The sequence below is a fragment of the Leptopilina heterotoma genome, unplaced genomic scaffold (genome assembly GCF_015476425.1).
Source record: "Leptopilina heterotoma isolate Lh14 unplaced genomic scaffold, ASM1547642v1 Lhet_134, whole genome shotgun sequence".
Taxonomy (NCBI): Eukaryota; Metazoa; Arthropoda; class Insecta; order Hymenoptera; family Figitidae; genus Leptopilina; species Leptopilina heterotoma.
The window spans coordinates 3,265,596-3,279,874 of record NW_025110853.1 but is presented as its reverse complement, the minus strand read 5'-3'; the positions used below and the strand labels follow the sequence as shown (position 1 = coordinate 3,279,874).

General features: G+C 21.4%; 1 long non-coding RNA gene across 1 annotated transcript in view; it reads right to left on the bottom strand.

Annotated features, from left to right (window-relative positions):
* Positions 1-1,236: 1,236 nt before the first annotated feature.
* The window catches only part of LOC122513085, a 162,466-nt gene continuing 149,423 nt past the window's right edge, over positions 1,237-14,279 (bottom strand). Inside the window, exon 3 of the long non-coding RNA XR_006302683.1 lies at positions 1,237-1,311. This is a non-coding gene — a long non-coding RNA (uncharacterized LOC122513085). The remainder of the gene's footprint in view (positions 1,312-14,279) is intronic.

Here is a 14,279-nt window from a genome sequence, read left to right as displayed (position 1 = left end):
GTTTATAATTTCATCGAAATGAAAGAAACATTTTTATTCAGATCTTCAATAAATTGAATATAATGAATAATAAAAAATAGGTTTCTGATTTTTTTTGTAATAACAGTTATTAAAGGAAATAATTTTTACTTTATGGAAAATATATATATATATATATATATATATATATATATTTAAATTAGAAAATTAGAAACAAAATTTTATAATAAAATAATCAAAATTAATAGTAAAATTAAAATTAAATAGAAATAAAAATAAAAAAAAAAAAATTCAAAATAAAAATAGTAAAATATTAAAATTTCATTTAATTAAAAATGAATAAAAATCGACAGATATATTTAGAAATGATGGAATATTTCGTTAAAAAACTTTTCTTTTCTATATTGTATTCGATTGTGTCAGTTAATTACTATGGAAATTTTGACGCAATTCTATTTCTCGTTCTTTATTATATTTTTTTTTCTTAAACATTTCTGCACCATGAAGATAGTGATTTTTATAGTGGTCTTTCGTGACCTCAATCCGCAAGTCAATTCACTTTAAACTGTTACGCTCTGCTTTCTGCGAATTTACGAGCAGGAAATAAAGCTTTCAAAGCGGTCACATTTTATGTTATATACTATTTGAGAAATCAAATAAAAAATCGCTATTAAAACAAATTCAATAAGGTTTCGTGTACGTCAACGCTTTTAATTAAAAAAAATAATGTAGAAACATTTTTTCTTGTTTCTTTTATTTTTTTGAATAACTTGCAGAGAAAATCTATAGGTATACAGCACAATAAGGATTTAAAAAAAGAATAAAACACTATACCTACTACTTTGACTGTTTGAATTAAATAATATATAAAATGAACAATAAAAATAAATTTAATAAATTTTCTTTGACCCTTTTTTTACTTAAGAAATTCTGTTTTTTTATTTTGAAAAAAGAAAAGAATTAGAAAAATAAAAAATAATATTTTCTTCTTTCCATCTTAGTTTTTATTTCCAACGTTTCGAAGTCGGTTCCGACCTCCTCTTCAGGGAGGTCGTGATTCTTTTCAGTTATCAATTAAAAAAAATAAATAAAAAATTACAAATAAAATGAAGCAAAAAATAAATAAAATAAGGAAAAAAAAAGAAATAGAATACATCAAAAAATAAATAAGTAAATAAAATGCAGCAAAAGAGAAATAAACTAATAAAACAAAAATAAATAAATACGTAAATAAAAGATTATATTTAAGTTATAAATACCATATTACTGTTGAGATGCATTGAACGTTTTTAAAATCCTTCCGTAAAAAAACTCTCCATTTTCTTCACGCAACTGAAAATTAAAATATATTATTTAAAGTACAATATTGAATATAAATACCGTAATTCATTAAATACGTGACTATAAAAAATATAAAAATTTATCTAAAACAATGAAACATGAAAAAAAGTTTCAAACGACGAGGTAAAGAAAATTTAGATAAAAATTAAAATTTAAACAATAATGCAATTTTGTGATAATATTTGACGAATATAAATATCGTAATTTATTAACAATGTGACGATAAAAAATATAAAAATTTAACTATAAAACTATGAAAAATCAAAATTAAAAATTTCAAACGAGAATAAAGAAAATTCCAATAAAAATTTATTAATTTAAATTTAAACAATAATGAGATTTTGTGATATAATATTTGAAAATTCTGAAATCAATAATTTATAACTGAAATTAATATAAATGTGTGTAAATAAAACATATATGAATATATATATATAAAAATAAAACATAAATAAAAAATAAAATATATCTATATAAATAAAAAAAATAAAACGATATAAATATAGCGTCAGTTGAAAACGAATTTTTATCTACATTAAATTCTCAAACTTCATTCACAACTACTTTTTACAGATTTTTTCAACATTTTCCACTGGCCTAGATTCTCTCGACATTTTTTTTTTTTTTTACTTTTTGTAGTATAAACATTCTACATTTGCCATGCTCTGCAACTGAAAGTTCAAAACTAACGTGCCTGACATAAAAAATTTTGTATTGAATTCTTTTTTTGGATGCAATATGCTAAATTAAAATTTTCAATTTTCTCAAATACAAAATTGTATTATTTTGCGAAATGTTTAAATAATAATTATGTAAAAGAGAAAATTGAAAAATTTTTTATAACAAGAAAATAAAATCGAAAAAGTTAAATACAAAAAAAAATATTAAATATTAAATAAAAATGAAAATAAATAAAAAAAATAAATCCAAATATAGAATATCAAAAATGACAGAAAGATAAATAAAATATAAAATAAATTTAAAAAAATAAAACACATAGGTAAATAAATAAAATACAAAAAAATAAATAATAAGAAAAATAAAATATAAAAAACATGTTTGTATCTATAGAAGCAAATAATTTTTCTTATGTCATGGACTTTTTTTGAGCTAAACGAAAATAAATTTATCAGTAATCTGAGAAATATATAATTTTCTCTTTTAAATAATTTTGTTTTCTTTTACTTCAGCCAGTATTACAGTTCGTTTGTTTTATAATTAGTTTTAGTTTATAAGGTTTTTGTTAAAAACATTGTTGTCCGTACAAAACTTAAAGAAAATAATAAATAAACAAAAACAATAAAAATAACAATAAGAAAAAAAAAGTTAAATTAAATTATGAGTTCTTCTCTACGAAAGGGCTCATCCCATATATTTCTCTTAAATAAATTGCTGCACCTCTTTGCCGTCTAAATTAAATAAAAAATAAGTAATAAAAAAAATTAAAAATAAAATGAAGCAAAAAGAAAAATAAATGAAATAAAGATAGAAAAATAAAATATAAAACTATAAATATATACTTCAAATTATTTTCAATTTCCATTTCTCTTAATACTAATAATTATCCAGTAACATAATATTTTATTAATACAATGTTTTCTAAGTCTGTTATAATATTTCAGTAAATTCAATAAAATTTAATGCCCTTCATGAGTCCAATAGTCCGCAGGGAATTATAATTAAATAGATATAATATTATATACGATTATTTTAAAACTGACATTTGTGTCTCATTACTACTCGAATAATAATAATCATAAATAACTAAACGAATATTCCATTTTGCTATAGATTAGTATACGATTATAGAGTCATTTATAATTCTATATAATCAAAACAATAACATTAATATGACTAGTTAATTACTGCAGATAATATTGATAAAAATAAATATAATATATGTATTAGTATTTTATTTAAATATTTTATGATTTGGCATTAAAATAATTAATCACTAAAAATATCAATTTAGATTTCATTTTTAAATAAATCTACAAATAAATTTAAAAATAAATTCATGTTAAAATAAATACAAAAAGACATCATATTTATAAGTATTTTTATAAAAAAATTTTGATTTTCAAGGAGGTTAAAGTTTTGAACGTTCAAATGAACGAAATTTATTTATTTCTTCTTCAAATTAAATTTTTATTACTATAATTTTGCGTCACTATTAAGCAAATTAATTATAATGTTTCTAAATGTAAAATTTGAATTGTAATCAATAATCTATGAAAATATTTTTAACAAAAAATATTTCGTTCATTTGAACGTTCAAAACTTTTTGTTCATAATTTTCAAGTATAAAAAAATTTATTTTTTTATTAGAAATAAAATTTATCACTCGGTGAAAGATTATTTTAGACGTAAAGCAAATTTATCAAATCTTCAAGTCAAAGCTTCATATTTATTATTATTATTATTATTTTTACTTTTATATAAGTTCTAATTGCACGAAAGGATTTGTCCCGCTAATATTGTAAATGAATAAATAAAAAAAAACCACTGCCACGTTGTACATTTTTATAATTTTGGTGTTCATTTCATGAACACTTTGCTTCCTCATAGAAATAATAATAATTGAAATATAAGAATTACTTTTTATAAAAGAGTTAAAAATCATTAAATCTTGGTCCAAACAATATTTTTTTATATATTCTATAAGATGGTTATAATAGTTTAATAATTACACATAAGTTAATAAACAAGAATGTTGAAAAAATGATATTTTCCACAATTTTTGATATTTCAAATACCAATAATTAGATAATTTCTGACCGAATCAGGTTCAAAAATATGTCAATCGAAGCGTTTTTAATGCTCTACAAGTTGATAATGATACTTTTGAAGTTACTTTTATATTTTTCAACAAAATTTTCAAAAAAGTATATTATTTTCGAAAAATTTAGATTTTTAAAACTTTAATATCTCCGGCTAATATAGACAAAAAATGTTCAATGAAGGCTCAAAAGATGCGTCTGAAAAAACTCTACAAAACTAAAGAAAAACATTTATAGGTGTCCTAACATTTTTTTTTAAGTTAAGGCCAAAAAACGTTTTTTTACAAAATGAAAAATGCAAAAAAAATATAGTTAAACTTTATGAATCGGGCTGAAAATACTCTCATTTTATGTCCCCCGGAGAGACCTACAATTTAAAAAAAAATTGAGGCCTTTAGCTCTTTCTCGTTCTGAGATATTGAGGCAAATGTAATCAGGGTGGCCACATGTCAGTAAAGTCAGGGAAATGTCAGGGAAAAAAATATTTTGTCAGTAAAGTCAGGGAAATGTCAGGAAAAATTTTTTTATCAGGGCAATTAAAGAAGAAGGGAAATGTCAGGAAAAAAAATTTTTTGTCAGTAAAGTCAGAGAAATGTCAGGAAAAATTTTTTTGTCAGAGCAATTAAAGAAATTAAGACGGTCATGCAATACATTTTTTGCTCTAAACAAAAAAATTGTTGTCAGGGAAATTCTTTGTTATGTCAGTAAAATGTCAGGGAAATTGATAAAGTCAATCTTGCGGCCACCCTGGTAATGTTAGTACACACACACACACACACACATCGGGACAATTTTTTAAAATCCGTTTTTTGGACTTCTGAGATAAAATTACATAAAAAATTTTTTATATTTATTTATAACATTTATACTGGCAATTCCCATTCGTGCATAAAGTACTAAAAGAATAGGTATACTGAAAAAAAGTTTTGTAAATATGTCAAAAAATCACAATCAAAAATTTTGCTAATACAATCCTTCCTCTATGAGGAAGCAAAATTGCATTTTTAAGTAAATGTAAAAAATGAATTTTTAAAGAAATATACAAAATTTATTTTTAAATAAATAATACAGTGAAAAAAATTATTTGACTCATATATAACCGATTACTAGTCTATTATCAAATAAATATTTACTTGAATCAAATAATTTTTATTTCAGTCAATTGAATTGTATTTGAACTAATAATTTAATTGTTTCAAGTAAACACCATTTATTTGAGTTAGATAAAAATTATTTGAAGCAAGTAAATATTTATTTGAAAGTAGACAAGAAATCACTTATTATTTGAATCAAGTAAATTTTCTTTGTCTGTGTATTAGTAAAAATATTTTTTATTTTTCAATAATTCATTTTAAATAAGTACCTATAAGAAAATTATTTTGAAATAAGCATAAAAAAAATTCCATATATATTTATTTTAAACTGAATTCAAATTTAAAAACGAAATTATATTTATAATATAATATACACTGAAAAGAAAATTTATTTGATTCAAATAACCGATTGATTGACTATTATCAATTAAATATTTAATTGAATCAAATAATATTTATTGGAGTCAATTAAATGGTATTTTATTCAAATACTGAAATTATTGGTTCAAATACCATTTAATTGAATCAAATAAATATTATTTGATTCAAAAGTAAATATATAATTGATAATGGTCAATTGATAGGTTATTTGAATCAATTAAATTTTTTTTTCAGTGTATAATAATAATAGTAATAATAATATATAATAATTAATAAATAATAAATATTTAACAAAATAATAATAAAGTATAGAAAGTAGAATAATTATTATTATCTTCATATAGATTAAACGCATGAAAGTGTCATTTTCGAAAAAAAAATTTAAACTGGAAATATGTAGTCATATAAGTGAAGCAGTTACAGCTTTTATCTTACAATGACAGAAAATCGTAAAATTTTATGTTCTTCTGTGTTTCATTACAACGCTTATAAACTCGAGCTGGAACCAAAAATTTACAATCGAAACTGCGCCTGAAAACGACAAGTAGGTGTGACTATCTCTAAAATAGTTACACTTTATTTTCACTAATGCTCTCAATAGACTATAGAAAATAGGACATTTTAAATGGATTTTTCATTCATTTTCTAAACAATTGCCAGGAGTTCTTTGTAAATTAGTGGCGATTTTTTTTCCTTTTTTTTCCTGTTTTTTTTTTTTTTTTTGTAAACTTTATTTATTCCGCCAACGCATGCAAATTTTATTACTTACGTATAAATATTTTCAAAGTACAATTAATTACTTTTCCACGTTAAAGAATGGGTGCGTGAGTATAATCAATACCGCAAAAAATGCGATAGAAAAATTCGTCAATAAATTAAAAATAAATTTGAAAAAAAAAATTCTGTTTCGTTTTTTAATTGTTTACAGAAAACGATAATTGAAAAAAATATTTAATAAATATAAAATTTAATAAAAAACAATTATTTATTGTAAATGTAAATAATTATTAACTAATAATTTTTACTATGAATAAAGTTTTTTTTCAAAAATATTAATATAAATAAATTTGTAAACAAAATACTAATAACTATTTTAATAATCGATTCCAGAAAAAATTTGCATAAAATTTTTTTCTTTGAAATAATTTTTTTCGAATGAAACCGTCACCCAAAGTCAAGTGTTCGGAGAACTAATAATGTTAATAATTAGAGTACCTAATTATATTGCAATAATTATTATAAAACCAAAAATAAATTATTGTTTTAAAAAATAAAATAGGTACTGATCTATAATAAAAAATACTGTCATTAAATATTTTGATTGTTAAATATTAAATATTTAATAATAACAAATAGGTGATAATAATTTAATAATAATAGAATATTAAATATTTTTGGTCTTTTTTTATTTTTTTTAGAACAAATTTCTAGTAACTAAGGCAAGGACGATAGTAGCGGCATTTATCTCACGTGTTTTCTTACTTTTCATATAGAATTCGTAAAAAATAAATAAATAAAACAAACAAAAACTTCAAAACATATTTTTTTAATGAAAATTTCATCTGAAATTACCCAGTATTAAGAAACAAGTTTTTTTAAAATAATCTCTCTTTTTTAAAATTGAAATTAGTTTGAAAAAAAGTATGTTAATTTCTAATGACTCTGCAAGAAAAAATAGTTCCTCTCGGAACGTAATATAGTTAAGAAAAATGTCTCTGCACGTAAGAGATTCGACTCTTCAAATCTGTGTTAAGATAAAAGGTACTTTTAACTTTATTCTTTTCGCCTTCTTTCTTCACAATGTAATTTACACAAAGTAACAACAAATTAACTGACTTCATTATTCTAAAAGTGTCTCCAATAATGTTAAAGGGAAATTTTCAAAAGCTAGAGGAGTAAAACTTTCTTATTACATTATTTATCAAATTACATTATTTAAATTAATTTAATATTTTCTTAATTTTCGTATTAATTTTTGACTCTGTTCTACCTTATTTTACATTATTATTTCATTTTATTTTGTTTTATTGTTATTTTGGTTTAATTTTTTTTCCACTTTATTTTGTTTTATATTATTTTTATTTTTTTTTTTTGCATTCTATTTTATTTTATTTCGTTTTAAAATATTTATTAAGAGAAACTAGGTACAGTTGGCATTCAATTTTGAGAGAAAATCACTTATAGTGATTAAAGTTTAATCTGAATTAGCTAAAATAACGTGCGCGTATGGTTCCTGGTTTTAATGTCAATAGATATTTAACAATAATGTCTATCAAAATTTCTAATTCTTTTATGAAATAAAACAAAATTTGATTTCTTTTTAATCAAAAAACACAAAATTGCTCAATATTCTTTAAATATATATTCAAAGTCTCTATTTAAAAAAAAAATATGTGAATGGTGTAATTACGAAAAACATAATTTAAAAAGAAAATTTTGTACAAAAATTGTGATTATGAAATCGAAAATTAGGAATTTTCCTCATTTATTCATAGAAAAAATTATAATTTGGTTAAAAATCGTGATTCACAAATATAGAAATTATAGAATTTTTTTCCTTTTTTTCACAAAATAAAGAAAAGAATTCTGTTTAAAAAATGTGATTAGAAATAGAAATAAATAGAGTGGTTGCTGTCAGTGAAAAATAAAATCAAATTTTTGTGTCAATTAAATGAATTAAATGAATGAATTTATTGTATTTTTCACTAAAAATACTAAAAATGAAAATTGAAATTTTTATTTAAACTTTATAGCGCACACTTTTATATTAGAAAAACATTATTTACAAAATTGATGAATAATGAGAAAAGAAATTATAAATAAATAAAAAATAATTCGGAAATAATCTGAGAATTTGAAAATTAAACCTTGTCAAAAATCAATTTATCGGAATTTATCGTCTAAAACGTGGAAACGAGTGAGAGCACTAGAAGAAATATTTTGAAAGTTCTTTTTGAGGACTTTGCTGGAACAATTGAGAAAGTTTTTGGTTTATCTGATTGGATATCGATAAGTAGAAGTTCGCTTAGAAACTTGAAAGTCGTTTCGATAAACCGCTTCTCAATCCGCTTCATTGTTATTATATCCAATATCTGAAAATAAAAATCATATAAAATTTTATCGTTCAACCCCATAACACAACTGTGCACGCACTCAATTTTTAACAATTTCGAAAAATATATCCATATAAACATACAAATATATTTGCTATATTGCAAAACACACACATGCTGTATAGCTGTATTGTTTATTTTATATTGAAAGAAATTTCTAATAATTTGAAATATTACAACATGATAAGAATAAATTTTTTTTATATATAAGAGTAGCATCAATTTATTTTTATTATCAATTTTATATATATACGCGTATTTTTGAATATCTAATAGAAAAATAATGCAAGCAATATTTTTTCCAATTTATAATGAAACATAAATATTTTTAAATGATAGTTTCAACGCGATACGTTTTTGATTTACAATATTTTATTTTGAGTTTGATTTGTATTTTATTTTTCTCATTAGGGGAGAGTACGTTCGGTGACACAATCATTCAAGTGACACTCTTGTGATAATAAGAACAGATATTTTGTACAAAATTTGTTGGTTTCGCCACAAAAATTTAATTTTTTTGTTCCCTGATTTGCAGACAGAATTTTCACTTTTTCCTTGACCAAGAAGGTTAATCTGATTCACACTGCTGTAGCTTTTTCAAAAAGTATTTTTAAGATTTCAATTTAATTATTTTCTATAGAATTATCCGCAAAATTATTTAAAAATAAATTCAATTTCAAATCTGTAAAGTTTAATTATTTATTAAAAATAGAAACAATTTACAATTAAATTTAATATTTTCTTTTAAAAGTTGTTGCGATGAACAACAAAATTTAGAATTTTTTTATTAATTCTATAAATTTAATATTTTTCAGTACTTTTGATGAAATTTCCTGACTTTTCCCTGACCAATTTTACTTTTCTTGTCATTTCCCTGAATATGCTGATTTTCCTGACCTATATCAACCCTTTTGTAATAATGATTATAATTATTATAATAATTATAATAATTAAATGTGATATTATTATAATTAAAATTATTAATTAGAAATACAATTATTATTTTCTTTTTCATTATTTAGCAATATACGGAAGGGAGGATCGATTATTATATAAGACGAATGTAATATTGAATTATAATTATTTAATTGTAATTAATTATTATTAGTCGAAAAATAAATGACACCATTTTCTCTAAGAATTTACATTGACAATTGTAAGTTGAAATCAATATATTGGAATTAATAATAATAATTATTATTATTATTAATTGACGAATAACTTGATAATTCACCAGTCAAAAGTTATTTCTAAAGCTACTACCTTCATCAAAAGTTTATTTTAAACTGACCAACTTGGAATATTGACTACAGATTCTGAGAGTTTTAATAAGATGATGAGAAATATTTACTCAACTCAACTCAGTTAACTAAGATAATTTCCCCTTTCATAAACTGCTAATAGTTGTTATTTGACGAATAAGTTGCAAAATATTTTTTTTTTCAAAGAATTTATACATCATTTTTTATTTGCCAAAAAAGGTAAAATAAGACAAAATGAAATTTAAATAATGTAAGACACAATATTATTGTAAAATGCAGATAAATGTTACAAAATATATAAATAACATTAAAGTACACCAGACTTTTTAATAGTAACAAAATAAGTAAATAAATATGTAAACAAGTGAATAAAATTAATAATGCTGAAAATAGAAATAATAATAATAATAAAACTAATAATTATGCGTAATAATAATATCTAATAATAATAATTGTAATAAAATAATATTTTTATTAATGATAGGAATAATAATAATAATATTGCACTGATGGAAAAGAAATTTATTTGATTCAACTAACCGGTTACTTATCTATTAACAAATAAATATTTAATTGATTCAAATAATTTTTATTTCAATCAAATAAATTATATTGGAATAAATAATTTCAGTATTAGATTCAAGTAAATAGTTATTTGATAATAGACAAGTAATCTGTTAGTTGAATCAAATAAATTGTTTTTTCAGTAATGTAAATTGTTTTTTCTCAATAATTAATAAATTATATTTTTAAATAAAAATTAACCGACAAATTTATTGTTCATGTAATTTATTTTTTGTTTCATTGTTATTAGTGTCGAATAAGAATTTTATAATGAGTGTAAAGAATATAAAAATAGGAATATTTAACAATACGAGCAGCCATCGAGAGAATAGCATTGAATTGCTAAGTGATTGTATGGATGCGTCAATTAATTGATTAATTGGTTAACCCATTGGTTAGTTAAGCAAATCATTCCAGGAAATCGTGTTAGTTTATGCGCCGAATTTGCTATATAGCCATTATATGCTAATCAATAATAAATCTCTTTTCATGACCTCATTAACAAAAAAAAAAGTGTAACATAATATATTATTCGAGAAAAAAAATTTCATTTTCATATCTTATATCAAGGAAAATTTTTCCTCACTTCATTAGACATTAAATCCAATAAATTTGTTTTAAATTTAAATAATTAATTTTTATAATTTCAATAATCTATATCTATATATAAAATCAGACTTTTGTTTGTACATTGCACAGAATTCAAAATTTTTAACATATTTTTTCTTCTTTTATACACTAAGAAATCAAAAAATAACAATAAAAAAATGTATATGTATGTCCCCAAAATTTCGACCGCGCATCACTTAAAAAAGGCTGCACCGTTTGAAACAAAATTTAGTAGAGTGTTAGATCTTGACCCAGGTTAGGTTTAACAATTTACAAATTTGAAAAATATTAATTAGCACGGAAGATATTTAATTTTTTCAAAAAATTCAAAAATAAAAAATTTTCAAATTTTACATTTTTTTAAAAAACTGTTTTTAAACTTTCTATAATACATTTATTAATATTATGCAAATTACAAAATTTTTATTTTTAAACATCAACTTAAATTTTTGAATAATTTCAGACTCAAAATTGAAAAAATTTCATTTATTAATAAATTAACAAATTAATTATTAATATTTGTAAATTTCAAAAATTTTAATATATAATTCTACGCAGAAATTCAATTATTTTTAGAAATAATAAAATTCTTTACTCGAATTCAATTATTTAAAATTTTTAGAAAGAATTTCAAGTATTTTCAGAAATTTAAAAATTTTTGTAGTAACCCCAGTAGTACGATTACATCAATATTCAGAACACTGCCTTAACATTACCAATATTGCCTCAATATTGTCAATGCTACTGGAACATTACGTGCTACAGGGGAATTCAATTATTTTAATACAATTTTAATAAAACTTCTAGATAGATTTCAATTAATTTTTTAAATTCTAATTAACATCCTTGTTAGAAATCAATTACTTTAAAAATTATAAAACTCTTTACAAGAATTCAACTGTTTTTATTGTTGTATTTTAATAAAATTTTAGTAAAAATTCAATTATCTTTATAGTTATAAAATTCTTGAGGAATTCAATTATAGGTACTCAACAAATTTTTTATAAAATTCTTTACAATAATTTAATTATTTTCAGAAATAATAAAATTCTTAGAATTTAATTATTTTTAAAAATTTGAATAAAATTTCTTGAAAAAATTCAATTATTTTCAAAAATTTTGATATATGTTTCTTCGAAAGTCCTTTTATTTTTTCCAAACATTTTGATAAAAATTCGTTATAAAAATGGAATTATTTTCATTACAATTTTAATTAAATTTGTCGAAAAAATTAGATATTTTTAAAAATTTTAATAAAATTCTTCAAAACAATTAATTTATTTTTAAAAATTATTTTTATGAAATTCTATGCAATTATTAAATTCTTTTATACTCAAAATTATAAAAATTACAAAACTTATAACATTTTTCTAACAAAAAGGATATGCGTGTGTTTTGAAAAGATAAAAAAATTTCTTATCAACTCAAAATTATGGAAAATAAAATAATTTCTAAATTTTTCTAAAAAAATTGTTTCGCATAACTTATTCTCTAAATTTGAATTTTTTAATAATTTATTATTTAACTTTTATAATAATAAATAATAATTTCATTATAATTTTAAAATTCAAAACATTCAAGAAGGAAAATTATCAAAAAAATTAGAAAACAAAAAAGCAAAGAAAAACAACTAACTTCAAACTGTGAATAGATATTCTTAATGCAATAATTATTATTAATTAATTCATAAGATTAAAAATTAATAATAACAATAATTAAAAAAGTAAATTATTTCTAGATTTATAAATATAAATATATAGTGTTATGTTTTATTTAAAACTACCACCGACGAAGAAAAAAATTTTTTTTCTTATCACTAATTAAAATCGGAGAATGGGAAAATTTATCTATTTCCAGAGATAAGAGATGGACGCATCAGAGATCGTCCAAGTCTAGAGCCTATTAAAAACGAAGTAGAGAATACTTGAGAAGATGAATCCATAAAAAGATTATTCAGTGCTAGTAATTCAAAAATGTAAATTACAGATAGAAACGAAAAACTAGAAAAAAAACCTACGAAAAGTGTAATTTTATTCTTTTTTTATAAAAAAAAAAAAATTGTATACATGCCGTTTTAGTGTAATTTTTTTATGTAAATAAATGTCAAATTTAATTTTCAAAAAAAAAGAAAAAACCACCAACTTTTTTAATGAGAGAAAAGCCACTAATTAAAGAAAAATCCTCTAATTAGAGAAAAAAAAATCAGAAATTTCAGGGTAGAAAAAATTTTTTCCAAATTTTTTTACTTTATATTCTTGTTGATGAAAATTGAATTTTATGATGAAAAAATAAGTTATTTGAAAAAGAATGAAATTTTTTATGAATTTAATACAAAAATATTTATATGAAAAACTGTAGTTGTAAATAAAATAGAATTTTCTTTTTCTCTCTGTTAATTTGATAATATCAATATTTTTACTCGTTATTCTACGATGAGTCAAAAGAAAAACAAATAGAAAAAATATGGGACATTCCACGTCAACACGGACAGAGCTCTAAACAAAAATTGCTTTGATGGATTTAAACGTTCTAGGGCTTAAAAGATTTCTACGTTCATGTACTTTAAGATGCCGATGGGCGTTTTTTGCAAAATTCCATTTCCGATGCCAATAGAACTGTCAAAAGTCAAAAGGTCCAAAAATCTCAAAATACTTTTATGAATTAAAAGCAAAAAACGAGGTAAATTATTCTGTAACTCATTCTTTATCAGTTTTTAGGGTTCCCGAATATAAATCTAAAGTTTTTTTTTTAAATCCAAAATGGCGAATTCAATATGGCGGACAAAATTCAAATTTGATCAGATTCGATTAAAACTTGTTACTCGGGGGTTTTTAGGGTCGCTGATTACGAATCTGAAGTCACTTTTTAAAAATTCAAAATGGCGGATCCAATATGGCGGAAAAATTTTTCAAAATTGATCCGATTCCCTTAAAACGTGTTACTCGGGGGCTTTTGGGGTCGCAGATTATGAATATGAAGTTACTTTGTAGAAATTCAAAATGGCGGATCAAATTTTTTAATTTGATCAGATTTAATTAAAAAGTGTTACTCGGTGGTTTTTAGCGTATCTGATTATGAATTTGAAGTCTCAAACACAAAGTAACTTTATATTCATAATCTGCGACCCCAAAAGCCCCCGAGTAACACGTTTTAAGG